At 40.8% G+C, this 26,162-nt stretch overlaps 1 protein-coding gene across 1 annotated transcript in view; it reads left to right on the top strand.

The window, feature by feature from the left end:
- The window catches only part of LOC126195498 (uncharacterized), a 385,955-nt gene that overhangs the window by 67,694 nt on the left and 292,099 nt on the right, over nt 1-26,162 (top strand). The window lies entirely within an intron of this gene.

The raw sequence follows: 26,162 nt of genomic DNA on the forward strand, positions 1-26,162 counted from the left end.
GTTGGGTGGAATCTCTCTAATTTTAGCTTCATGGTATTTTCGTGACATGTACATAGTAGGAAGAGATAAATTTGTCGACTCTTCATGGAATACACTCTCTCGAGAACTTTAACAGTAAAGTCCAATTTGATGCATAATGCCTCTCTAGTAGAGCCCGCCACTATATTTGGTTGATTTCCTCTGTGACACTTTTGTGCTTACTAAATGAATCTGTAATGAAACAGGCTGCCCTTCTTTGGACCTTCTCGGTTTCCTCTACAGTCCCATCTTATATGGATCCCATGATGGTAATCAGTATTCAAGTAGTGGACATACGAGTGTTTTGTAAGCTACCTCCTGTTTTGGTGGACATTTCCTGAGGGTTTCTCCAAAGAAACTCAGTCTGGCATCTGTCTTACTTGTAACTACTTTTATGTGGCCATTCCATTTCAAATTCCTCCGTATGCCTACTACTAGATATTCTACGGAAGTAACTGCTTCCAGTGATTGTTCTGAAATTGTCTAATAATAGTATAAAGAGTCTTTCTGCCTATGTATTCGCAATACGATAAATTTTTTTGTGTTGACGGTCAATTGCTACTGTTTGTACTAAGCATCGATCCTCTGCATGTTTTCTTGCATTTTGCTACAATTTTCTTGCTTCATGAGTTCTCTGTATGCAACAGCGTCATCTGCAAAATGCGTCATGGAACTTTTGACATTATCTACTACGTCATTTCTGTATATTGTGAAAAGTAGTGATCCTATAACACGCCCCTGGAGCACAGCCAAAGTTGCTTTTACGTCTGAAGCCTTCTCTCCATTCAGAGTGACATCCTGTTCTATTTGCTAGACATTCTTCAGTTCAATATAAACATTTCTTAAATTATACACTTAACATAAACTGTTCTTAACGACATATTTCCGTGTAAAGTTTTTCCTCAAGATGATGTTAATCCTCCTGGTGGTGTTGTGCACTAGTGCATTTATTGCATTGGTCACACTGGTATTTCTGGTTTGTGGATTTGGGTAAGCCATACAGCTGTGGATCCCTAGGATTAATCTGAAGAATGTTTATACAAACACACCCAAAAAAATCTTGGAACTCTTGGTTAGTAAAACTGCTTAGCCCAACCATTGTGCAAGGCGTTTCAAAATGAGTATTTGAGTTTTTAAGGCTTCGTATCATTTATTACATTCAACTTACAACTACACTCCTGGAAATTGAAATAAGAACACCGTGAATTCATTGTCCCAGGAAGGGGAAACTTTATTGACACATTCCTGGGGTCAGATACATCACATGATCACACTGACAGAACCACAGGCACATAGACACAGGCAACAGAGCATGCACAATGTCGGCACTAGTACAGTGTATATCCACCTTCCGCAGCAATGCAGGCTGCTATTCTCCCATGGAGACGATCGTAGAGATGCTGGATGTAGTCCTGTGGAACGGCTTGCCATGCCATTTCCACCTGGCGCCTCAGTTGGACCAGCGTTCGTGCTGGACGTGCAGACCGCGTGAGACGACGCTTCATCCAGTCCCAAACATGCTCAATGGGGGACAGATCCGGAGATCTTGCTGGCCAGGGTAGTTGACTTACACCTTCTAGAGCACGTTGGGTGGCACGGGATACATGCGGACGTGCATTGTCCTGTTGGAACAGCAAGTTCCCTTGCCGGTCTAGGAATGGTAGAACGATGGATTCGATGACGGTTTGGATGTACCGTGCACTATTCAGTGTCCCCTCGACGATCACCAGTGGTGTACGGCCAGCGTAGGAGATCGCTCCCCACACCATGATGCCGGGTGTTGGCCCTGTGTGCCTCGGTCGTATGCAGTCCTGATTGTGGCGCTCACCTGCACGGCGCCAAACACGCATACGACCATCATTGGCACCAAGGCAGAAGCGACTCTCATCGCTGAAGACGACACGTCTCCATTCGTCCCTCCATTCACGCCTGTCGCGACACCACTGGAGGCGGGCTGCACGATGTTGGGGCGTGAGCGGAAGACAGCCTAACGGTGTGCGGGACCGTAGCCCAGCTTCATGGAGACGGTTGCGAATGGTCCTCGCCGATACCCCAGGAGCAACAGTGTCTCTAATTTGCTGGGAAGTGGCGGTGCGGTCCCCTACGGCACTGCGTAGGATCCTATGGTCTTGGCGTGCATCCGTGCGTCGCTGCGGTCCGGTCCCAGGTCGACGGGCACGTGCACCTTCCGCCGACCACTGGCGACAACATCGATGTACTGTGGAGACCTCACGCCCCACGTGTTGAGCAATTCGGCGGTACGTCCACCCGGCCTCCCGCATGCCCACTATACGCCCTCGCTCAAAGTCCGTCAACTGCACATACGGTTCACGTCCACGCTGTCGCGGCATGCTACCAGTGTTAAAGACTGCGATGGAGCTCCGTATGCCACGGCAAACTGGCTGACACTGACGGCGGCGGTGCACAAATGCTGCGCAGCTAGCGCCATTCGACGGCCAACACCGCGGTTCCTGGTGTGTCCGCTGTGCCGTGCGTGTGATCATTGCTTGTACAGCCCTCTCGCAGTGTCCGGAGCAAGTATGGTGGGTCTGACACACCGGTGTCAATGTGTTCTTTTTTCCATTTCCAGGAGTGTATAAATAACACATTAAATGAAAGAGAATCTTAAACAGTTTTTCTTACATCTGTTCAGTGTAAGCACCATTCGTCACGCATCAAATCGATAAGCAACTTCTTTCCAAACCTTGATCTGAGTGTCTGTTAGGAATTGTTGTAAAAACGCTGTTTCTAAAGTCAGGACAACTGGTACGGAGGCACACACACGTGATCCTTTATGATTCCACAAAAGTAAAAACCATATGGTCTCAGATCGTGCGTGAACGTGGAGGTAACGCAAAACAAGGTCTGTTGTTTGATCCTTACAGCCAATACAGTGGTGGGTTACAAAGACGTTTTAGTAGTCGTGTACTAAATTAAGCCAGCAGCACAGCGTTCCATCTTGGTGTCAAACGTAGTTCTGTGTTTCAACTTCTTCCAGTTCAGGAAAGAGCCATAGTTCTAGCTCATCAAGATAAAATAAATCAGTAAAAGTAGCTTCACCAAAAAGGAGACGCCCATAAACTACCTGCTGTGACATGACACGAAAAACATTCAATTTAAGGGAGTCTTGATGAATCTGTTCCATCTTGTAGCGGTTTTCTGATCCCCAGAGGTGCACATTATGTGTGTTCACATGTAGATTGATCACCGAAGACACCATTGCGCAGAAACTCATCATCGCCATGCAGCAACATTTCGTTTGCACAGTTGACACATAAACCGTTGTCTGTAAGCTTTACAGCTTTTAACAACTACAAACGATAAGGATGCAGTTGTAACCGTCTCCTTAAGTGTCTCCACAGAGACGTCGCTGGAATCTCTCTCGTTCAACAAGTTCTTTAGTCACTCTTGGTCGTCACGTACTCTTCCCTATGTACACAGGTATGCAAAACTGTTTGAGTTGCTCTTTCATTTTGAGTTGAATGTAACAAACGCTACAGAGCCTTAAAACACATATATTCATTTTGAAACACCATTTATTTAGTTGTATGACTTTTGTGTAGTTGTAAAGGTTGTTTGCTTCGTTCTCATCTTTGAGAACAATTACGTACTAGAAAATAGGCTCATAAGCCAAAACATGTCCTACAGTAATAATAAAGTTTGGGAAACAGGGCTAAAAAAGAATTTCATTTAGTTAATAAAATATACAAAGTTTCACCAATAACCAAAAGACGAATCGATTAAAACGCAGTTTATATTTGTTTATGAAAATTACATCAGTAAAGATAAATTATAGGCAGGTAGATTTAGCTAGCTGGATTTGGCAGCATTGGAATCAGAGAAGAGATGATAGAGGGATAGAGAAATACACATTGCAGTACACAAGTAATGAAGGGAATAGAGAAAAATGTAAGATTACAGTGAGAAATGAAAAGAGAGAAACGCATAACTGGTAGTAAATCTGGGAATTTCCTTCACTATTTCACAGAGGAAAAGAGCCCTACATGTAAGATTTCAATAGTATGTTTCCACATGCAACACACGGTCTTAAAACTATCAGCTAGATTCCTTTAGAAGACTTCCGGAGTTAGGAAACATACAGCCTTTGAAAATCTCGTCACGTGCTTGTTGCTTTAACATTACTAATCGCACTATTAACTTAATTGAGTTGCTGGTCAAGATCCTCTGGTTAGTTTCTAACGTGTTTTGACCTTCTTGATAACATACTGACTTATCTGTCAGGAATGAGAAACTTGAAGTCTAATTTCAGGGAGCATTAAAGATCTTAGGTACTTAGCAATATGGTACAACTCATGGAAGACCTCTGTTCCAATTTTAAAATATTTTAGAACATGCTGAGCTTGATTACCGGTACGTTGTGGAGTGTATAACCTTTCAACTGGATAGATACTTTTTCATATTTCTGTCTATCATATGTCACTATGCTCACTTTACATTACTTCAACCATTCCTCCCCACTGCTGCAAGTATTCAGACCTCTGTCACACCAGCAGTTTTCCCTCCATTGTCAAATTAAGATATCAGAAGCAGCCTACCACAATTCTCGGCAACATGTGCCTCCTTTTGGTATAAATTTCCCACAGAATAAAAGTATAGAAGTCTTATTTTTTATTTCATATTTCATGCTCCTATTTAAATTATAAAATAATCATGTAACATAACATGTCATTCTTTCCTTTCATTTTTTGCATAGTCTACATTTTATGTTTCTTGAAACCTAGATGGTTGCACCAATTCCGATAGGTCTCCATTTCTTTAGCCTTTGTGGGATTAGTTGTTAACCTGGTGGCCTAATTTATGTAATGCTTTTAAAGGATTTATCTATTTCAGCAAAATCGGATACATTCTCTTCTACTACATTTCCCTATTGCTTTTATTTTTTAATTCTGCTTCTATTTTCATCATGCACTCTTACACATACAGATTACACACTTATGGCTATGATTAACCTTACATCATACACTCTGCAATACTGTGTTTTATTCATTTTTCGCTTTTATTATTTTCACATTTCCGCACATACTGCAAATTACTAATCGAAATCTTACTTCAACCCTGTTTCAAACATCTCATTCTCAAAAGACGGTGTAAGGCAATATGAGAGCTGGCGTCTCTCCTTTTTAAAGTTGCCTCGGAGTACCGAGAGAAGTGCCGCACTGGTTAGCACACTGGGCTCGCATTCAGGAAGATAACGGTTCATATCCCAGTCCAGCTATCCAGCTTTAGATGTTCTGTGACTTCCGTAAATAGCTTAAGGCAAAAGCCAGTATGATTCTTTTGAAAAGAGCATTACCGATTTCCTTCAACATCCTTGTGTGTCGTCTTAGCGGCCTCATTGCCCATGGGACGGAAAAAGCTCTAATCCAGCCTCCTCCGCACTTGAGCAGGCCGTTGGGAAAACAGGATTACATATCAACCAACAGAAACCAAAATGTACATGTACGAGGTGCATTCAAGTTCTAAGGCCTCTGATTTTTTTTCTAATTAACTACTCACCCGAAATCGATGAAACTGGCGTTACTTCTCGACGTAATCGCCCTGCAGACGTACACATTTTTCACAACGCTGACACCATGATTCCATGGCAGCGGCGAAGGCTTCTTTAGGAGTCTGTTTTGACCACTGGAAAATCGCTGAGGCAATAGCAGCACGGCTGGTGAATGTGCGGCCACGGAGAGTGTCTTTTATTGTTGGAAAAAGCCAAAAGTCACTGGGAGCCAGGTCAGGTGAGTGGGGAGCATGAGGAATCACTTCAAAGTTGTTATCACGAAGAAACTGTTGCGTAACTTTAGCTCGATGTGCGGGTGCGCTGTCTTGGTGAAATAGCACACGCGCAGCCCTTCCCGGACGTTTTTGTTGCAGTGCAGGAAGGAATTTGTTCTTCAATACATTTTCGTAGGATGCACCTGTTACCGTAGTGCCCTTTGGAACGCAATGGGTAAGGATTACGCCCTCGCTGTCCCAGAACATGAACACCATCATTTTTTCAGCACTGTTGGTTACCCGAAATTTTTTTGGTGGCGGTGAATCTGTGTGCATCCATTGAGCTGACTGGCACTTTGTTTCTGGATTGAAAAATGGCATCCACATCTCATCCATTGTCACAACCGACGAAAAGAAAGTCCCATTCATGCTGTCGTTGCGCGTCAACATTGCTTGGAAACATGCCATACGGGCAGCCTTGTGGCCGTCTGTCAGCATTCGTGGCACCCCACCCACCTGGATGACACTTTTCGCATTTTCAGGTCGTCATGCAGGATTGTGTGCACAGAACCCACAGAAATGCCAACTCTGGAGGCGATCTGTTCAACAGTCATTCGGCGATCCCCCAAAACAATTCTCTCCACTTTCTTGATCATATCGTCAGACCGGCTTGTGTGAGCATGAGGTTGTTTCGGTTTGCTGTCACACGATGTTCTGCCTTCATTAAACTGTCGCACCCACGAACGCGCTTTCGACACATCCATACTCCATCACCACATGTCTCCTTCAACTGTCGATGAATTTCAATTGGTTTCACACCACGCAAATTCAGAAAACGAATGATTGCACGCTGTTTAAGGAAAACGTCGCCATTTTAAGTATTTAAAACAGTTCTCATTCTCGCCGCTGGCGGTAAAATTCCATCTGCCGTACGGTGCTGCCATCTCTGGGACGTATTGACAATGAATGCGGCCTCATTTTAAAACAATGCGCATGTTTCTATCTCTTTCCAGTCCGGAGAAAAACAATCGGAGGCCTTAGAACTTGAATGCACCTCGTATAGCGGTTGGGAGTGCCTGTAAGAAAACACGAAACACTCTAAAACTTCAGGCGATTATACTTTTGTGACAGTTTAGCAGTTTAAATATCTGGCATTGACAGTCACCCACTCTTACTAAATTAAACAAGAATTTCCAGTAATTAATAGAATCTATTTCGCATTAGAAAACTATTTTCCGCAAAGCACTTAAGTTGTTTCACCGAATTAATCATTTGTAAAACACTTATAAGACCAGTGCTTAAATATGCCTGGGAATTTGGTCGTTAACAACAAGAGATATTGGAATGCTAGATACCTCTGACAAAAAGGAACGTCAATGAATAGTTGGCACAACGTGTGAAAGAGGAACATGGAGCAGGAGGTACAGTCATCAGCTGTACACTATATGTAAACATCTCCCTTTTATAAGAATACTGGGATCAACCATATTGCGGTGGGCAGGACGTACAGCATGGATGAGTGATACAGAAGTTGCTAAAAGGATATTACTGTAGATGGAAATCCAGAGGTCAAAGAGGATGGGGTCGATCGAGAACCATATGTATAGAGAGAGTCGTGGAGAGCTTGAAGAAAATGTGCAGTAGGGAATGAAAACTCGATCACTGGAGCGTGATATCTGAAGGAGAATTGAAGACGCCAAGGTACATACTGAACTACAAAGCCACAGGAAAAAAACAAAAAAAAAACAAAAAAAGAAGAAAAAGTGAATAACTTTATAGTTACTGAAGACAGATGTAGTTTCAGTATGACTCCGGCGTATTCCTGTCTCTGTAAGACTGTAAGATTCAAGTCTTACAATACCTTCTCAAATGTGAAGCACAGGAGTGAATCACCTATATCATCCAAATCTGTCTATCTCTCTTCATATACATTTCCCATGTTCTTTTTGCACATATAGGTTCAGCCATCTGCTCATGTCAGTCACTTCTGAATGTTTGTGAACTGATTCGTTCACTTCTCACTTGCAAAACATCAGTGGTATTTACAAAGTAACTGTTTGTCGTCCAGTATTTATAAAGTAATACAAGTTATTTAAATAATTATCTGGTTGAGCAGAGTAGCTCAAGTCATAATTTCCTGTTAGTAAACTTTACAAAAATAGCTAACAATGATCGCTTCTGCCTGTTAATATATAACTTGACCCATTCCATATCCATGGAGTGTCTCCAGCAAGATGTGATTCATGGAACACAGTATACAAATGAATGGATGAATGAATGCATACTTCTTTAATGTTTTTGAAACACATCTATTTCCACAGCTGTTTGTTTTTCCGATTTAGCTGTAATCTGCCTCAGCTAAACTGTCCTTACTTTTCTTCATACTCTTTCATTTTCAGTTGATGTAGACTAACAAGCAGGAGTTTGTTTCTCTCAACAGTAATCGCATGTTATTTTCATCTCTACATTATTTAACTTATATCGGCTTTTCTGGCTTTAAATATTTCCTTCAGTTTTTTTCTGCATTTATCCTTTGATGATTTGCTCTCAATACTTTCCACAGCCCAGTTGTTGACTCTGAGAACTCCAGACTCTTCTAATTCTTTATATCTTTCTATGTCACATACTATGATAGCATTACTTGAACTCTTGTTTTCTTAATAGTGAATTAAAGAACTACTTTCTGTCAAGAGCATAACTGATGTTTTGTTTAATCCCAAAACATGTTTCAACACAGTTGCAGCATCCGTTTTTTCTATTATTGTTTCTGAAATACATAAATACATGTCTTACGTATTTTAGGAATATGTTGACATCAGATATTGTTGTCGTTTAGTTTATGTATGTACATTACCTGTTTTTATATAATATATGCCCTGTGCTGCTAACAGGAATCAGCCAAAGATCTAAATTAATACAACACGTCATCTGCAACACAGGGCTGTGAGGATAACATCGAAATTGCATTATTTTTGTTTAGTTTATTAGCGTTAACTAAACATATTTCTGCAGAACGTTGACATATGCCCCTTTTTTGACGCTTAACATTGCTGTAGTTGAAGTATTATGAACCGTTATAGGTAGTTAAATATGCAGTTAGTGCTGCTGTTTTTATATTTAAAATGATCTGTGGCTATCGGAAAACTTTCGTGAGGTTTGGTTTGACGCACTGTTTGGTGTGGTTTTTTATTTATAGAGTCTGTTGCGGATTTTTAACAGTGTCTACTCATGTTTTGTGGTGCTCATGAGTAAGTTGTGGACGTTAATACGTTGCTGTGGCTTAAAGACACTCTGTACTGCACTAAGAACACTTTTTACTGTACATTCACGTTTCAGATATGCTTTTGGCGATCTCTTGTTTCACTATTTTGTTTACCCTCAGCAACTATGAAGTTTGAATTAGTTGCAATGAGTTTTCACATTGTTGATAATTGGCTGAGAGAGTTGAGTAACGTTCTGTGGCAGAATAATGGTTAACCATTGATGAAAATATTGGCCAGTATGATAGCTTTTTGGATGTGGTAATTTTCTTGTACTGTTCATAAGTGGTACAGACGGTATCATGTTTTATTAAGATCTGAAATTGTGTTTCTATGTCACTAGGGTGGTGGTTGTTTTCAATGAGTTGCTCTGTAAATGTGGAGTATGTGTTCTTAATTATCAATTCTGTTAAATCATTGGAGCATTTCATTCAGAAATTTCTATGTATCTGTCTGACATATACTAAATCGCAATCTTTTCAGGTTAGCTGTAATATCCACACTTTGCTGATTTTGTCTATGGTTTTGCTGGGTGTTTCTTATCTTATCTGTAGTGTATTGTTTGTCGTGCATGTCACATTTATTCCTTCTTTTCTCATAATGTCTCCTGTGCTGTGGGGTATTTTGTTGGATAATGTCAATGTGTGCCATGTTTTTTGTTGTTTGTGGTTTCTTCATCTTGTATACTTCATGTGTTCTCTGCTATATGATAATTACTGATGTGTTATGATGTAATATTGATGTGTGTTTTGTGTCAACAGTGGTTTTAGTTTTTGTTTACACTTTTTCACCGTGTTTAGCTTGTAACCACTTACAGTTACAGTCTGTCTGATTATCTTTAGTTCTTATGTGTAGCTTTTTCTTCTTCCTCTTGCGTTACGGCCTCTGTAGGATCACGGGTAGCCCCTTCGTGGACTGCATTCTCCTCTTCTTCTCCCAGAACCTCTTCATTCTTTCTCTTCTTCTCTCCCGCTCTTCTTCCGAGATCTTTAGTGTCCGTTTCTCCTGTCGGCTCCACTGGTGACACTCTAATCTTTTCCAGTATTCTCCTCCGTCATTGATCTCCGGCATATTGGTCGGTATATATTTGTTCCTCCAATTTTCCTTTCCTTCGACCTTGATCCCCAATTCCAACCAATCCTTCCGAAGTTCAACAACCCATTTGCTTCCTGTCTTTCCCCCTTGTCCTCCCTGTTGTTTCCCACACTCTCTTCGTCATTCTGTCCATACTCATCCTAACTTCATGTCCAGCAAACCTTGCCCTTTTGAGTCTGATTTCCCCGGATATTGTTGACAAGTTCCGATACAATTCTTCTCTAGGTCTTCGCTTCCTCCTCTCTCCACTCTCTTTTGGGACCTAGTATTTTCCTCAGTATTTTTCTCTCTTCTTTCTGTAGTTATTCTGCCCCATTCCTTCCTAGTGTCATCGTCTCAGCAGCATATAATACTACATTCCTCACCGTTGCCTTGTAGTGGCTTATCTTTGCCTCTGTGGATATATTCTTTTTATTGTAAATCTCTCTCGTCATGCAGAAGGCTGACATCATCTTCTTTATCCTCTCTGTTGTTCCCTCCTTGCTCCTGTTCCTTCCTGTTATAAATTCTCCGAGCTATTTAAATTTGTCCACCATTTCCACAGTTCCTTCCGGCTTTTCCCAGTCTGCAGTGGTATTTAATGTCTTTGACTTATTGTAGGCTAGCCTCACTCTCACCTTTCTGGCTACCTTATTTAAGTGGTCGAGTTGTGTCTTTGCGTCTTCTTCCGTCTCACTTACTATTGCTATGTCTTCTGCAAGGGCTAGGCAGTCCACTTGAGCCCTGTTGTCCTTTTTGTCCACCACGTGGGTTTTGGTATTCCCATTTCCTCGTTTATTGCTCTCCACTGACTGATCACTTCGTCTAGTGCTGTATTGAACAACAATGGTGACAATCCATCTCCCTGTTTAACACCAGTCTTGCTCCCAAATTCTTCTGACATTGCTCCTCTGAATCTCACCCTTGCTTTTGTATCTCTCAGAATTTCTTTTATTGGTTCTTGTGTAGTTCCATAAAGTCCTCTGTTCTTCAGGATCCTAACAAGAGTCTGTCTGTCGATGGAGTCGTATGCCTTTGTGAAGTCCTCGAAGGTTATTACTGCCTTTTTGTTTTTTAAGGCCCTATGTTCTATCAGTTGCTTCAGGATAAATACACCCCTGTATCCAATCAGACTCTTTTTGAATTTCCCGAAAAAGTGTCTGCTGTTGTTTTTCCTGAAGTTGGTCTCAATCTCGTCCAGTTCCTGCTTCATCTTATGTCTTCTGGTCCATCTTATTGTTCGGGCCGCTTCCTTTCTTGGTCCTAAGAAAACTTCCCATTTTTCCGGGTTCTTCTTGGTGCTCCAGTCTCTCCAGGCTTTCCTGCGAGTCTCTACCGCTTCCTCACATTCATTGTTCCACCACCAGTGCTTCCGTTTCTTTTCTTCCTTTCCCCATAGTTCAGCCTGTTTTCTGTTCTTCTATTTGTCTGTGGCAGTCTGTCCCTGTTTGGAATCCAAAGGACTCTTAACTTCTGAAAGGTAGTGATCCGACTCTATTCTTGTGTTCTTCCTGACCTTTGCGTCCATGATCTCTTCAGCGTTCGTCCAGCTGATTGCTATGTGGTCTTATGTGTAGCTATATTTATCCAATGGAATTCTGTTCAATATGTGTAGGAGGTATCTGATGCTGAGTTATTTGTAAGCTGTAGGATGGTTAGATCTGTTGTGCATTATTGTACTGTTTGTTGTGGCTTTTTTATATATTGAGAACTGGCGTCGGTGGTTTTTGTTTCCTAAGAGGTATATTTTTTGTCTATTTCAGTTTCAAGTGTGAAATGGATGTCTTGTTGGCAGTACTGTTCTGTCTGTGTAAATGTAGTATCTTGTCTCATGTTCCATCTACCAGGCAAAAAATATCATCAACATAGAGGTACCAATTTGCTTTGTAATGATTAGGTTATTATTATTTCTTCAAGATTTTGTTTTAAATATCGTTAAAGAAGATATTGGCTTCCAAGCTACTTGTGGGTGATGCCACGGGGTGTCCATCCTATTGCATGTAGAATTCATCCACAAACTTGAAACAATTTTGCTCTATGATTGCTTGCAAAATGGTTGAGACTTGTTGTGCCTGTGTTCCTGGTATAACGTTTCTCTATCTAATCTGCCTTCAATAATTTTGACGGTTTTTTCAGTTGGCATGTGGGTACACATGAATTTTATGTTGAATGAGAGTAGCGTCAGTGTGACAGGTATATTAACACCTTTGGTTTTCTGGATTAGGTCACTGGTGTTTTCAGAGCTTCTGTTGTGTGTGTGTGTGTGTGTGTGTGTGTGTGTGTGTGTGTGTGCGTGTGTGTGTGTGTGTGTATGTGCGTGTGTGCGTGTGCGTGTGTGTAGTGACTTTGTAGAAAAGTTTGCATGTGCCAGGTTACACGATAACCTGGTGCAGTACTCAAATTTATCACTGGTCTGATTGGCACAACACCCTTGTGAATTTTTGATAAACTACTGAGTGTGGGTGATCTGGAGTTTTTCTGTTTTGGTCTTTTGATTTGGCATTGTAAGAGGGTAGATTTAATGCTTTTGACATGAGTTTGTAATCTTTGAATAGGATCTTCTTTCAGCCTTCTTATTTGGTTTTCTATTATGAACATTCAGAACTGCACCAGCGCATCATTAAGCCAGACACAGATGTACATTTGCATAGAAACACTACATATATGCAAACAACAGGAGCTGAGAAAATATCAGTGACCTGGCCACAAACATTAAGTAATCGTAATCGGACAGGGCACAACAGAACAAGATAATAAACTAAACACAGCAGACAAATTGAACCAAAAAATAAAAACATAATTGACACAAAACACACACAAGAATATTACAGCATAGCACACCAGTAATTTTCACACAGCAGAGATCACACAAAGTACAGAAGATGAAGTAACCACAAGCAATGGGAGAAAATGACATTTACTGATATTCGACAACAAAATAATCCCCAGAATATTAAACATTAAGAGAAAAGAAGGAATACATGTGGAATTCAGAACAAATGACGTACTACAGAAAACGTGAAAAACACCTAAGCATACACAACAAATAATACAAAATTACTATAGATAAATTTAGTAAGGCAAGGATATTCCAGCTAACAAGCAAAGATTGTGATTCAGTATACGTGGGGAATACATGTAGAAATTTGAGAATAAGATACACTGAACATTAAGAGCATTGAAAACCGACAGCCCGCATTTCCAGACCACCTCACTGGACACAACCACCACTCTAAAGGCGTGGAAACAAACCTCCAGATCTTAAAATACGATAATCATCTGTACCAACTATTAACAATGGTAGAAGATCGCCAAATCCAAAAAGCTATCATATAGGGCAATAAATTCATTAATGATCGAGTAGTAATCTAAACAGAACATTTACAATACTCTAAGCCAACTATCAAAGAACGCATAATAAAACTCGCACACACACACACACACAAAATGAAAGCACACGGGAACAAATTCAAACTTCTCGGCTGCTGATCGAAAACAAAACAATGAAACAAAGGGTTGTAGGGCACATCTGAAACATAAACGTGCAGTGAAAGGTGCGTTTAAGACAGAGCGAGGTAGTAATATCCAGAATTAACCAATGAGCAAGAGAAAACGTAAGTAAACACAGATAAAAATCCGCTGCACAGTCTATAAATAGCAACCCACATGAAATAGTTTGTCAAACCAAACCTCACGAAATTTTAACGATTCCACAGATCATTTTAAACATAAGAACAACATTAAATTTACCAGCCAAACAAAATCCATTACAGCACAAGACAGTACTGCCACAGCAAAGGTAAGCATCAAAAAGCGCCATATGTCACTATTTTGCCCGAAGACATTCAATTGAGACGTTGTCCTGGTATGCCTGTGTTGCAGGTGATGGGCTGTATTAATTTAGAACTGTGGCTGATTTCTATTGAAATAAATACTATACATATTATAATTTTAAAAGAAGGTAGAGACATATGTAACCTAAACAACAACGACAACTGATATCAACACATTCCTAACATACATAAAATGTGTGTGCACATATTTCACAAACAATAAAAAAACACACTAAACATGCCACAACTATGGTGAAACCTGTTTTGGGATTAAGCGAAACAAAAATTGTGTTCTTACAAGAAAGTAAACCGTCATTAATTCATTCTGAAGACACGGAAACAGTGCTTAAAATTGCAATATCACAATCTTCCTCTTCATTATCATTAGCTGCGCTGTGTATTTTACGGTTCTTTGGGGTTGGGTACCGTCTTTACCAATCAGATCGTCCTGTATCACAAATTCGACGACAGCGAGTGCTTAAATTTTGAATAAAAAATCATCGGCAATAATATAAGAAGACTTTCGGTATAAGACATCAGTCTCTTTCCGCCAAAGGGCTTGTCAAAGAGGGTGAAGGAGCAGACAAAGGTTCTCTTGCGCTTGCGGTGGAAAACTGCCCCTAAAGGCGGAAGAATCAGCAACGATCAACGGCATGAGCGTGCAGAAGGCAAAGAAAACCACTGCCTTATGAACACATAATGTGTACCAATGGACATGAGGCCTGTAATTGAAAAAGTGTCTTGACGAACTGTCTGTTGTCAAATGATTCAGGTTTCGCCTCACATTCTGATATCGGGGAGGTGTCTGTCAACAGGGAGGTGACAGCGGGTAAAAGATTTAATAACTGACGCAAGTGCACATTTTACGAGTCGTACCGTGGTTTTCAGAGGTTTGGACGTGGTAGGAAAACTAGAAAATTTGAAAAGGTAGATACAATGGCTCCAACTAGTCATAGTAGGGTCAGTAAAGGAAAATGAAAATAAAATAGATATTTGTAGTAAGAGGACTGTAGTAACATCAGCAGAAAATATCGTAGCGGTAGTAGCATTCATTATTAATACACTCCTGGAAATTGAAATAAGAACACCGTGAATTCATTGTCCCAGGAAGGGGAAACTTTATTGACACATTCCTGGGGTCAGATACATCACATGATCACACTGACAGAACCACAGGCACATAGACACAGGCAACAGAGCATGCACAATGTCGGCACTAGTACAGTGTATATCCACATTTCGCAGCAATGCAGGCTGCTATTCTCCCATGGAGACGATCGTAGAGATGCTGGATGTAGTCCTGTGGAACGGCTTGCCATGCCATTTCCACCTGGCGCCTCAGTTGGACCAGCGTTCGTGCTGGACGTGCAGACCGCGTGAGACGACGCTTCATCCAGTCCCAAACATGCTCAATGGGGGACAGATCCGGAGATCTTGCTGGCCAGGGTAGTTGACTTACACCTTCTAGAGCACGTTGGGTGGCACGGGATACATGCGGACGTGCATTGTCCTGTTGGAACAGCAAGTTCCCTTGCCGGTCTAGGAATGGTAGAACGATGGGTTCGATGACGGTTTGGATGTACCGTGCACTATTCAGTGTCCCCTCGACGATCACCAGTGGTGTACGGCCAGTGTAGGAGATCGCTCCCCACACCATGATGCCGGGTGTTGGCCCTGTGTGCCTCGGTCGTATGCAGTCCTGATTGTGGCGCTCACCTGCACGGCGCCAAACACGCATACGACCATCATTGGCACCAAGGCAGAAGCGACTCTCATCGCTGAAGACGACACGTCTCCATTCGTCCCTCCATTCACGCCTGTCGCGACACCACTGGAGGCGGGCTGCACGATGTTGGGGCGTGAGCGGAAGACGGCCTAACGGTGTGCGGGACCGTAGCCCAGCTTCATGGAGACGGTTGCGAATGGTCCTCGCCGATACGATACCCCAGGAGCAACAGTGTCCCTAATTTGCTGGGAAGTGGCGGTGCGGTCCCCTACGGCACTGCGTAGGATCCTACGGTCTTGGCGTGCATCCGTGCGTCGCTGCGGTCCGGTCCCAGGTCGACGGGCACGTGCACCTTCCGCCGACCACTGGCGACAACATCGATGTACTGTGGAGACCTCACGCCCCACGTGTTGAGCAATTCGGCGGTACGTCCACCCGGCCTCCCGCATGCCCACTATACGCCCTCGCTCAAAGTCCGTCAACTGCACATACGGTTCACGTCCACGCTGTCGCGGCATGCTACCAGTATTAAAGACTGCGATGGAGCTCCGTATGCCACGGCAAACTGGCTGACACTGACGGCGGCGGTGCACAAATGCTGCGCAGCTAGCGCCATTCGACGGCCAACACCGCGGTTCCTGGTGTGTCCGCTGTGCCGTGCGTGTGATCATTGCTTGTACAGCCCTCTCGCAGTGTCCGGAGCAAGTATGGTGGGTCTGACACACCGGTGTCAATGTGTTCTTTTTTCCATTTCCAGGAGTGTAGAAAGGTACAGTGAACAGGTAAGCAATAGAATTGTTCTCATCAGGTTCGATAGCAGACTAACGCCAAAAATAATAGTCTGTATATATGCCGATGTCACAAGCAGAAGACGAAGGAGCAGAGAAAGATTATGGGGATATTAAAAGAGTAGTTCACTATCTAAAGGGAGTTGATAATCTAATCATCGTGGGGTATTGGTACGCGATAATAAGGGAAGAAATAGAAGAAAGAGTTACGGAAGAATATGCGCTTTCTAGTATGAATGAGAGAGGAGAAATACTAAGTGAGTTTTACAGTAAATGAGCAGACACAGACTCAGATGAAGAGTAATCGATCGGAAGAATAAGTGTGAAAACAAGTGGGATACTGAGCAACAATGTGCTGCGTTTGAAGCTCTCAAGGGCTGTGTATATTGCGATAATGAATGCCGCAACAGGCAATTAAGTTGAAGAGCAATCGACATCTCTAAAATGGGCAATCACAGAACTTGGACGGACTAACGTACAAGGAAGGTAACTGTGAAGAAATTGTAAAGAAATACTTCAGGTGATCGACGAAACAAGCAAGCAAAAGTTGCACACAGAAAGAAATCTGCAGCATAAAGGCACGAGTGAGACAATTCTGACATTGGGCTTGATTGATAGATTCATAGGATTTGTCGATCTAGAAACTGTAAAATACTGCAAGAAGTTCGAAATTCTGAGTCAAATAGGAGTAAATCATGGGGGACAATCGGTAATATACAAAACGTACAAGAACCAAGACGAAACAGTATGAATGGAATATCAAGTGCTCGCATTAAAAAGAAGTAACAGAGGGATGCAGTCTGCCGCCCCAGCTGCTTAATCCATACACCAAAGAGGGCATTCTTGATCGATAGAAGTCTACTTGTATCAAACATAGCCCTTAATTTGAGGGAGAATTTTGTGAGAATGTATGTTTGGAGCGCAGCTTCGTATTGTAGTAAATCACGGGCAGTGAGAAAATCGGAAAAGAAGATAATGGAAGCGTTTGAGATGTGGTGCTTTAGAAGGAGACTGAAAGGTAGATGGACATGCGGTAAGGAATGAAAAGCCTCTCTGCAGAGTAATCGAAGAAAGGAACACAGGAGAAACAGGGACAAGCAGAATAGACATGGCTATAGCACATGTGTTAAGACATTAGGGAATAATCTCGATGGTGCTAAAGGCAGTTGTAAAGGGTAAAAACTGTAGGGGAAGACGGAGTCTGGAATACGTCCAGAAAATAATTGAGACCGTTGACTGCAAGGGCCACTGTGAGATGAAGAGGTTGGCACGGATGTGGCGGCACATGTCAAACCAGTCAAAAGAATGACGACTGAAAAAAAAAAGAAAAAAGAAATTGACTGCCAAGAAATATTACTGACTGGAGACCATCAGTGTACATAATGAAATTATGGAAAAAAGAACGGCGCCTTTCTTCTCACTCGTAAACTTTTGTCTGTTTGTAGTGCAATACAATTAAAACTTTCCTTTGTTGGCAGCACAACCCATTAACTGCGATTCAAGCAATAGCATTACGGGGAGGTTTTGGTCGAGAGGTGCAAAAAATGTGTGAAGCGTAGAATTTTTTTCATACAAGGATTGTGTTTAGTAAAACTGGCTTTTCACCGCCTTATTATACAAACATCTGTGTATGAAAAACAATTTTTTTCTCTCGTGACAAATTAATAACGGCGGCTGCAGCCCTTGTCAAAGGGTGCGCCTCGCGGCGCTGTGCAGATTCGCAGCTATTTCTGAAACTCATAAAAATAGGAAATTCTTATACGAGAATGATTTTGTGGGGGCCATCGCGACGGGATTTTGAGAAATCCCTTGGAAGAAATTGGCACATATTTGAAAAATACGTCAATTACTTGACCTGTTTTTCTAAGTTCAAATGTTTAAAAATACATATAAAAGAAGAATATAAACCAAGTCTCTCTGTAAGACCCCCTAAATTTAATTATCTTTCATTTTTTTTAAAAAAATCAAGTGAGTCATTTAACCAGCCACTTTCGAGGCGCTTCGCGCGCTGAATATATTGTTTCGAGAAAAAGGCGGTTAAAGTTTGGGGTAACGAAAAGACATTTTTTGAAATCTTACGTTTAATCTGCGATCCCAGGACCCTAGAGGAGAGCTACCTCTTCGTCAAACATGCCCTGATTTTAAATTTGCTGCTGTATATTTTTCAATCCGTGCTTAAAAGAAAAAAAAAAAACTGAGGTCTTCCTCGCTCTGCGGTAGCCACGCGTTTCCTGTCAGATAACTGCACAAATTCTTTAGCTGTTCGTCCCTGTGACAATCCCTAAGGCAATCACGCTGAATATATCTACAGCTACATATGCCTACAGTTACTGCCCCACAGCGAAGATGTTTCGGTACCAGTTCCCAGATGCACGCGTCTAATCTCTCGTTGTCTCTTGCGTCTTGGCACGAGCGCACCACTTGCGCAAATCTTCATTGGACAGAAATCCGTTTACTGGTCGAATCTTTTCTTGAACTAATTCTTCAAGCGCTTACAGCTGCCCACTTACCGTCTTTTATTTATTTTGTTTGGCCTTCAGCAATGTAACACTATTTAGTCAAAACAGCTGCCCGTATTTCACTCGGCCCACGGTTCCATTCAACACGTTGTAACTTCGACAATACTTTCGCAATCAAAAAAATCCTTTTTGCAGCCATAATCTGTATACTTCAATGCAAATCATATAAAAAATGTATTTTATCATCGGTCTAGACCAGAACCTCATGTTAATTACAAGATGGCTCTAACCACAATATTAATATTTGTTTTCTCATTTTAAACAGCTATATGACAAATATCGAGTATTCTTTCTTTTGTTTTGTTACATGCTCACGCAATTGTTTTCTAAAATATTAGACAATGGTTTTGTTGTTTACGTGACAAGCTGAATAGGTTCTAAAATTTCGGGGTTTAAGGTAACAAGCCGGATGTATATGAAACGTGTGAAAGTGTTTACAAAGCAAGATATTCCACAAGAAATTATTTTGTATACTGCTGTTTCATTTCAGCTAGCATTACTGTATTCTAGTCTTGCCTCGATATCGATCCTCTTAGTTCTTTCTTACTCAGTGTACTTCCTCTGGTAAGTTACAGTCAGCTGGTGTACGTTTCGCTCAAGTTCTGGATATACATAATACTGTATTAAATAATAATAACTTTATAGTGCGTACCAGACCAGCATCCGAGCCCAGATACCAGTCCTTCGCGGACAACAGGTCACAGGGTTCTCCCTTTATCGTCGAGACAAACTCAGCAGAAGGTCTTCCACGGCGCTGTGAGACCAGAATCTCCGAAAGAGGGGATACAGAAAGGAGTTTGTCCCGCTGTTTGTTGCTGAGAATGTATATATAGGCGACAAAACTGTGTGCCAGACAGGGATTGGAAGATTACAATCCAGATAAGGAAACTCGTGGGCGAGGTCATTCATTCATTGTTGTTGTTGTTGTGGGCTTCAGTCCTGAGACTGATTTGATGCAGCTCTCCATGCTACTCTATCCTGTGCAAGCTTCTTCATCTCCCAGTACCTACTGCAACCTACATCCTTCTGAATCTGCTTGGTGTATGCATCTCTTGGTCTCCCCCTACGATTTTTACCCTCCACGCTGCCCTCCAATACCAAATTGGTGATCCCTTGATGCCTCAGAACATGTCCTACCAACCGATCCCTTCTTCTGGTCAAGTTATCCAACAAACTCATCTTCTCCCCAATCCTATTCAGTACCTCCTCATTAGTTATGTGATCTACCCATCTAATCTTCAGCATTCTTCTGTAGCACCACATTTCGAAAGCTTCTATTCTCTTCTTGTCCAAACTATTAATCGTCCATGTTTCACTTCCATACATGGCTGCACTCCATACAAATACTTTCAGAAAAGACTTCCTGACACTTAAATCTATACTCGATGTTAACAAATTTCTCTTCTTCAGAAACGCTTTCCTTGCCATTGCCAGTCTACATTTTATATCCTCTCTACTTCGACCACCAACAGTTATTTTGCTCCCCAAATAGCAAAACTCCTTTACTACTTTAAGTGTCTCATTTCCTAATCTAATTCATTCATTCGCACTTCCCAAATATCCCATTATGAAGGAGGCCCTTGCGCGGTGTTGAAAGAAACAAGCTGTACATTACATTAACAGACAAAAGCAATCACTGATAATGGTTTGTATAAGTTTACTGATAATAAATCATGATTTGCACTAATCTGCTCACGTTGATAACCGTGATAATTACTTCTAGATTACTTTATAAATGTATACTGGGGAAAAACAGCTTATAACCCTACCACTACTATTGTAATTTAGTATGCTTTTACATAAATCACAGAAAAACCTGTCTCTATCTTGCCACATAACCCTCTTACTAAATTTAGTTTAGTTTCCAAATAAAACAGACTATGGGAGGATAATACTGTTAATAGGAAAATATAATCAATAGAGTTACCCTTTTTACATGATTTGGACGTGAGTTGTGTCTCATGGGTAAGTGTATAAGGCTATTCAATTCTTTTTCTAAGATCTTACCCAACGGTTAGAAAGACATGCAGTGTTAATAGTATTATATAGAAGTTAGGAGAACTGTTCCAAGTTCATTTAGTGGTTTAAAATATGTACTAACTGTCGCCAGACTATACAGGCAATGAAACAGTAAAGTATTGGAAAAGTAGAAGAATGAATTTTGCCTACTTTCTTGCTACTGTTTAAGTTGCTTCTTCAAATAAATATTACTCTACGTAACCAATGTTGGTTTCAAGAATGATTATTAAAACACATTTTAAATTGATGGTTCACGCTGTACAAAAGTAAAATACCAAACAAAATCTGTAGGCTTCGGAGTGGCGAACAATTATGACGGTTACACTACCTACAGTACGGCCTGCAAGTGTCTTGCTGTATGGGCTCAATTTCTCTTCTTGGCGTCGTTCAGTTTTACATACAGTACCACAACAACTCGCAGCTATGCCGTAAGCCGTTTGCATTCTTCATCCGAGGCATTTTCGTGCAAATTAGCAGGCAAAACCTCTCCTGCTCCACAACGGTGTTGCCTCAATCACTGCTGGCTACCGACTGCGTGACTTACTTCCCGCGCTTACTCTAGGTAGCGCGCCAATTCGCCCTTGCCACCTTTTCCACTCCCCAGAGCCACTTTCGTTACAAACAAAAGCACACTGGCTTTTACATAACTCCTACTTCTTACATTTTTCCCAAGCGTGACCATTTCTTACAATTATCAAATTTACATCAGCATGAACAATTTATACACACAAATAATTTTAAATAAAAAATGTTATCAAAAAATTATTTAACGTAATAATTTACATAGTATTTTATATACATTGCTCACATACAACGCAAAGAACTTCAACCTCCAGTATAGCACATTTTACTTTACATATACAGAAAATATAGTATCAATATGCGAAAATTTTAAAGCAAAAAAATTATAAAAACGTCTAGATGAACCATAAACAAATAGTGTTACAAGCTCCTTTAGAAAATAACACTGCTCTCTCCCTTATATTGGAAAGCTTCTTATTTGGTCTGAAGGAATCAATCATTTCTTTTATTTTCTGGTCAGGATAGGGGGGGGGGGGGGTCCATTTCAAGCATGATGTCAACTGACAACCTGTTACAAACTTTCACACTGAAGTATAAAACTTTATGCGTCTTGTATAGACTGTGAAAGTATGAAAAGAATGTTTGCTTACTAATTTCTATATCCTCAAAATTGGCAATTACTCTGATTGCAAAAGTTGCTGAACCTCGTTGCTTTAGAAGATCCAAAATATCAATTTTCCAATTAAGATTCTCATCTATTTGTACACCCAAAAACTTAGTGTGCTCTACCATGCCTAGTGACTTCTGTTGATGTGTTATATTTATTGAAGGAACTGTACTTTTTGCAGCAGAAAATTTGATGTACTGTGTTTTTTCAAAGTTCAGAGCAAGCCCATTTGCAGAAAACCAATTAATGACTTTTCCAGAAACCTTATTTGTATCATTTTCAATTGGAATTTCTTTTACTGGATTAATAATGATGCTTGTAACATCAGCAAACAGTGTCAGTTCAGCTTCCTGTTTCAGATAGGAAGGGAGGTCGTTCACATATATCAAGAACAGAAGGGGACCCATGATTGAACCCTGTGGAACACTTAATGTAATTTCACCCCAGTTAGATGAAGTGGTAAACTTATTTAAATCACTTGACCCATATAAGGAAACTTTTTGCTTCCTGTTCTGTAGGTATGACTTAAACCACCCGTATGCTATTCCATTTATATCATAAAATTGTTATTTCTGTAACATAATGTCATGGTTCACACAATCAAATGCTTTGGACACGTCACAGAAAATTCCTATTGGTGGCATTTTACTATTTAAAGACTCTATAATGGGTACAGTGAAACTGTATATTGCTGTCTCAGTGGAACAGCATTTTTGAAATCTGAACTGTGATTTACTAAGTATCCCATTACTGTTGAGATGGCTAACCACTATTGAGTGCATTACTTTCTTGAAGATTTTTGAAAATGCTGTAAGCAAGGATACTGGCCGATAGTTGTTGACATCTGTGGTGTCCTCCTTTTTGCAGAGAGGCCTGACAATGGTATATTTTAACCTGTCTAGGAAAATACCTAGAGTTAGTGATGCATTACATATGTGACTCAGAACATCAGCTATAATTGCTCCACATCGTTTTAATATCTTATTGGAGATGTCATCTACTCCAACAGAATATTTATTTTTCAAAGATTTAATAATTTTACTTATTTCACAAGAGTTTGTTAGGTGAAACTTAATCTGACTAAAGTTTTTCAAAACAGACTCTTCCATGTACTGCCTGGCATTTTCTCTTGAACTGTCCTCACCGATTTTTTCTCCTACACTTAAGAAATTGTTCTTAAGTACATTAGCTACTTGTGTACTGTTCGTTAGGATGGTCTTGTTCTCCCTAATACTAATACTACCTACCCCAGTGGTTACTTTTCCTGTCTCCCTTCTAGCAACATTCCATATTTACTTTATTTTATTGACAGAGTTATTAATTCCTTCTCTAACATATATATTTCTTTATTTCCTTACAACTTTTCTCAGTATCTTACAATAATTTTTATAGTGTAAAACCACTTCTGGATCTTTACTAGCTGTCTCATACAGTTTTCTGTTTCTTTCTGAAGACACTTTAATACCTGTAGTAATCCAAGGTTTCTTTGAAAAGTGTGTGGTGTTAGATTTACTAATTTTCTTTGGGAAACAATGTTCAAAAAGGGATATAAATTTATCAAGAAATATGTTGCATTTATCATTAGCATTTGGCACGTTATATGTTGTTGTTGTTGTGGTCTTCAGTCCTGAGACTGGTTTGATGCAGCTCTCCATGCTATTCTATCCTGTGCAAGCTTCTTCATCTCCCAATACGTACTGCAGCATACATCCTTTTGAATCTGTTTAGTGTATTCATCTCTTGGTCTCCCTCTACGACTTTTACCCTCCACGCTGCCCTCCAATACTAAATTGGTGATCCCTTGGTGCCTCAGAACATGTCCTGCCAACCGATCACTTCTTCTAGTCAAGTTGTGCCACAAACTCCTCTTCTCCCCAATTTTATTCAATTCCTCCTCATTAGTTATGTGATCTACCCATCTAATGTTCAGCTTTCTTCTGTAGCACCACATTTCGAAAGCTTCTATTCTCTTCTTGTCCGTACTAGTTATCGTCCATTTTTCACTTCCATACATGGCTACACTCCATACAAATTCTTTCAGAAACGACTTCCTGACACTTAAATCTATACTCGATGTTAACAAATTTCTCTTCTTCAGAAACGCTTTCCTTGCCATTGCCAGTCTACATTTTATATCCTCTCTACTTCGACCATCATCAGTTACTTTGCTCCCCAAATAGCAAAACTCCTTTACTACTTTAAGAGTCTCATTTCCTAATCTAATTCCCTCAGCATCGCCCGACTTAATTCGACTACATTCCATTATCCTCGTTTTGCTTTTGTTGATGTTCATCTTATATCCTCCCTTCAAGACACCATCCATTCCATTCAACTGCTCTTCCAAATCCTTTGCTGTCTCTGACAGAATTACAATGTCATCGGCGAACCTTAAAGTTTTTATTTCTTCTCCATGGATTTTAATACCTACTCCGAATTTTTCTTTTGTTTCCTTTATTCCTTGCTCAGTATACAGATTGAATAGCATCGGGGAGAGGCTACAACCCTGACTCACTCCCTTCCCAATCACTGCGTCCCTTTCGTGTCCCTCGACTCTTATAACTGCCATCTGGTTTCTGTACAAATTGTAAATAGCCTTTCGCTCCCTGTATTTGACCCCTGCCACCTTCAGAATTTGAAAGAGAGTATTCCAGTCAACATTGTCAAAAGCTTTCTCCAAGTCTACAAATGCTAGAAACGTTGGTTTGCCTTTTCTTAATCTAGCTTCTAAGATAAGTCGTAGGGTCAGTATTGCCTCACGTGTTCCCATATTTTTACGGAGTCCTAACTGATCTTCCCCAAGGTTGGCTTCTACCAGTTTTTCCATTCGCGTTAGTATTTTGCAGCTGTGACTTATTAAACTGATAGCTCGGTAATTTTCACATCTGTCAACGCCTGCTTTCTTTGGGATTGGAATTATTATATTCTTCTTGAAGTCTGAGGGTATTTCACTTGTCTCATACATTTCGCTCACCAGATGGTAGAGTTTTGTCAGGACTGGCTCTCCCAAGGCTGTCAGTAGTTCTAATGGAATGTTGTCTACTCCCGGGGCCTTCTTTCGGCTTAGGTCTTTCAGTGCTCTATCAAATTCTTCACGCAGTATCGTATCTCCCATTTCATCTTCATCTACATCCTCTTCCATTTCCATAATATTGTCGTCAAGAACATCGCCCTTGTATAGTCCCTCTATATAGTCCTTCCACGTTTCTGCTTTCCCTTCTTTGCTTAGAACTGGGTTTCCAACTGAGCCCTTGATATTCATGCAAGTGGTTCTCTTTTCTCCAAAGGTCTCTTTAATTTTCCTGTAGGCAGTATCTATCTTACCCCTCGTGAGATAAGCCTCTACATCCTTACATTTGTCCTTTAGCCATGCCTGCTTAGCCATTTTGCACCTCCTGTCGATCTCATTTTTGAGACGTTTGTATTCCTTTTTGCCTGCTTCATTTACTGCATTTTTATATTTCCTCCTTTCATCAATTAAATTCAGCATTTCTCCTGTCACACAAGGATTTCTACTAGCCCTTGTCTTTTTACCTACTAGATCCTCTGCTGTCTTCACCACTTCATCCCTCAAAGCTACCCATTCTTCTTCTACTGTATTTCTTTCCCCCATTCCCGCCAATTGTTCCTTTATGCTCTTCCTGAAACTCTCTACAACCTCTGGTTCTTTTAGTTTATCCAGGTCCCATCTCCTCAAATTCCCACCTTTTTGCAGTTTCTTCAGTTTTAATCTACAGTTCATAACCAATAGATTGTGGTCAGAGTCCACATCTGCCCCTGGAAATGTCTTACAGTTTAAAACCTGGTTCCTAAATCTCTGTATTATCATTATATAATCTATCTGATACCTTCTAGTATCTCCAGGCTTCTTCCATGTATACAACCTCCTTTTATGATTCTTGAACCAAGTGTTAGCTATGATTAAGTTGTGCTCTGTTCAAAATTCTACCAGGCGGCTTCCTCTTTCATTTCTTACCCCCAATCCATATTCACCTAATACATTTCCTTCTCTTCC

This window comes from Schistocerca nitens, chromosome 7, assembly GCF_023898315.1.
Source record: "Schistocerca nitens isolate TAMUIC-IGC-003100 chromosome 7, iqSchNite1.1, whole genome shotgun sequence".
In the NCBI taxonomy this organism is placed as follows: domain Eukaryota; kingdom Metazoa; phylum Arthropoda; class Insecta; order Orthoptera; family Acrididae; genus Schistocerca; species Schistocerca nitens.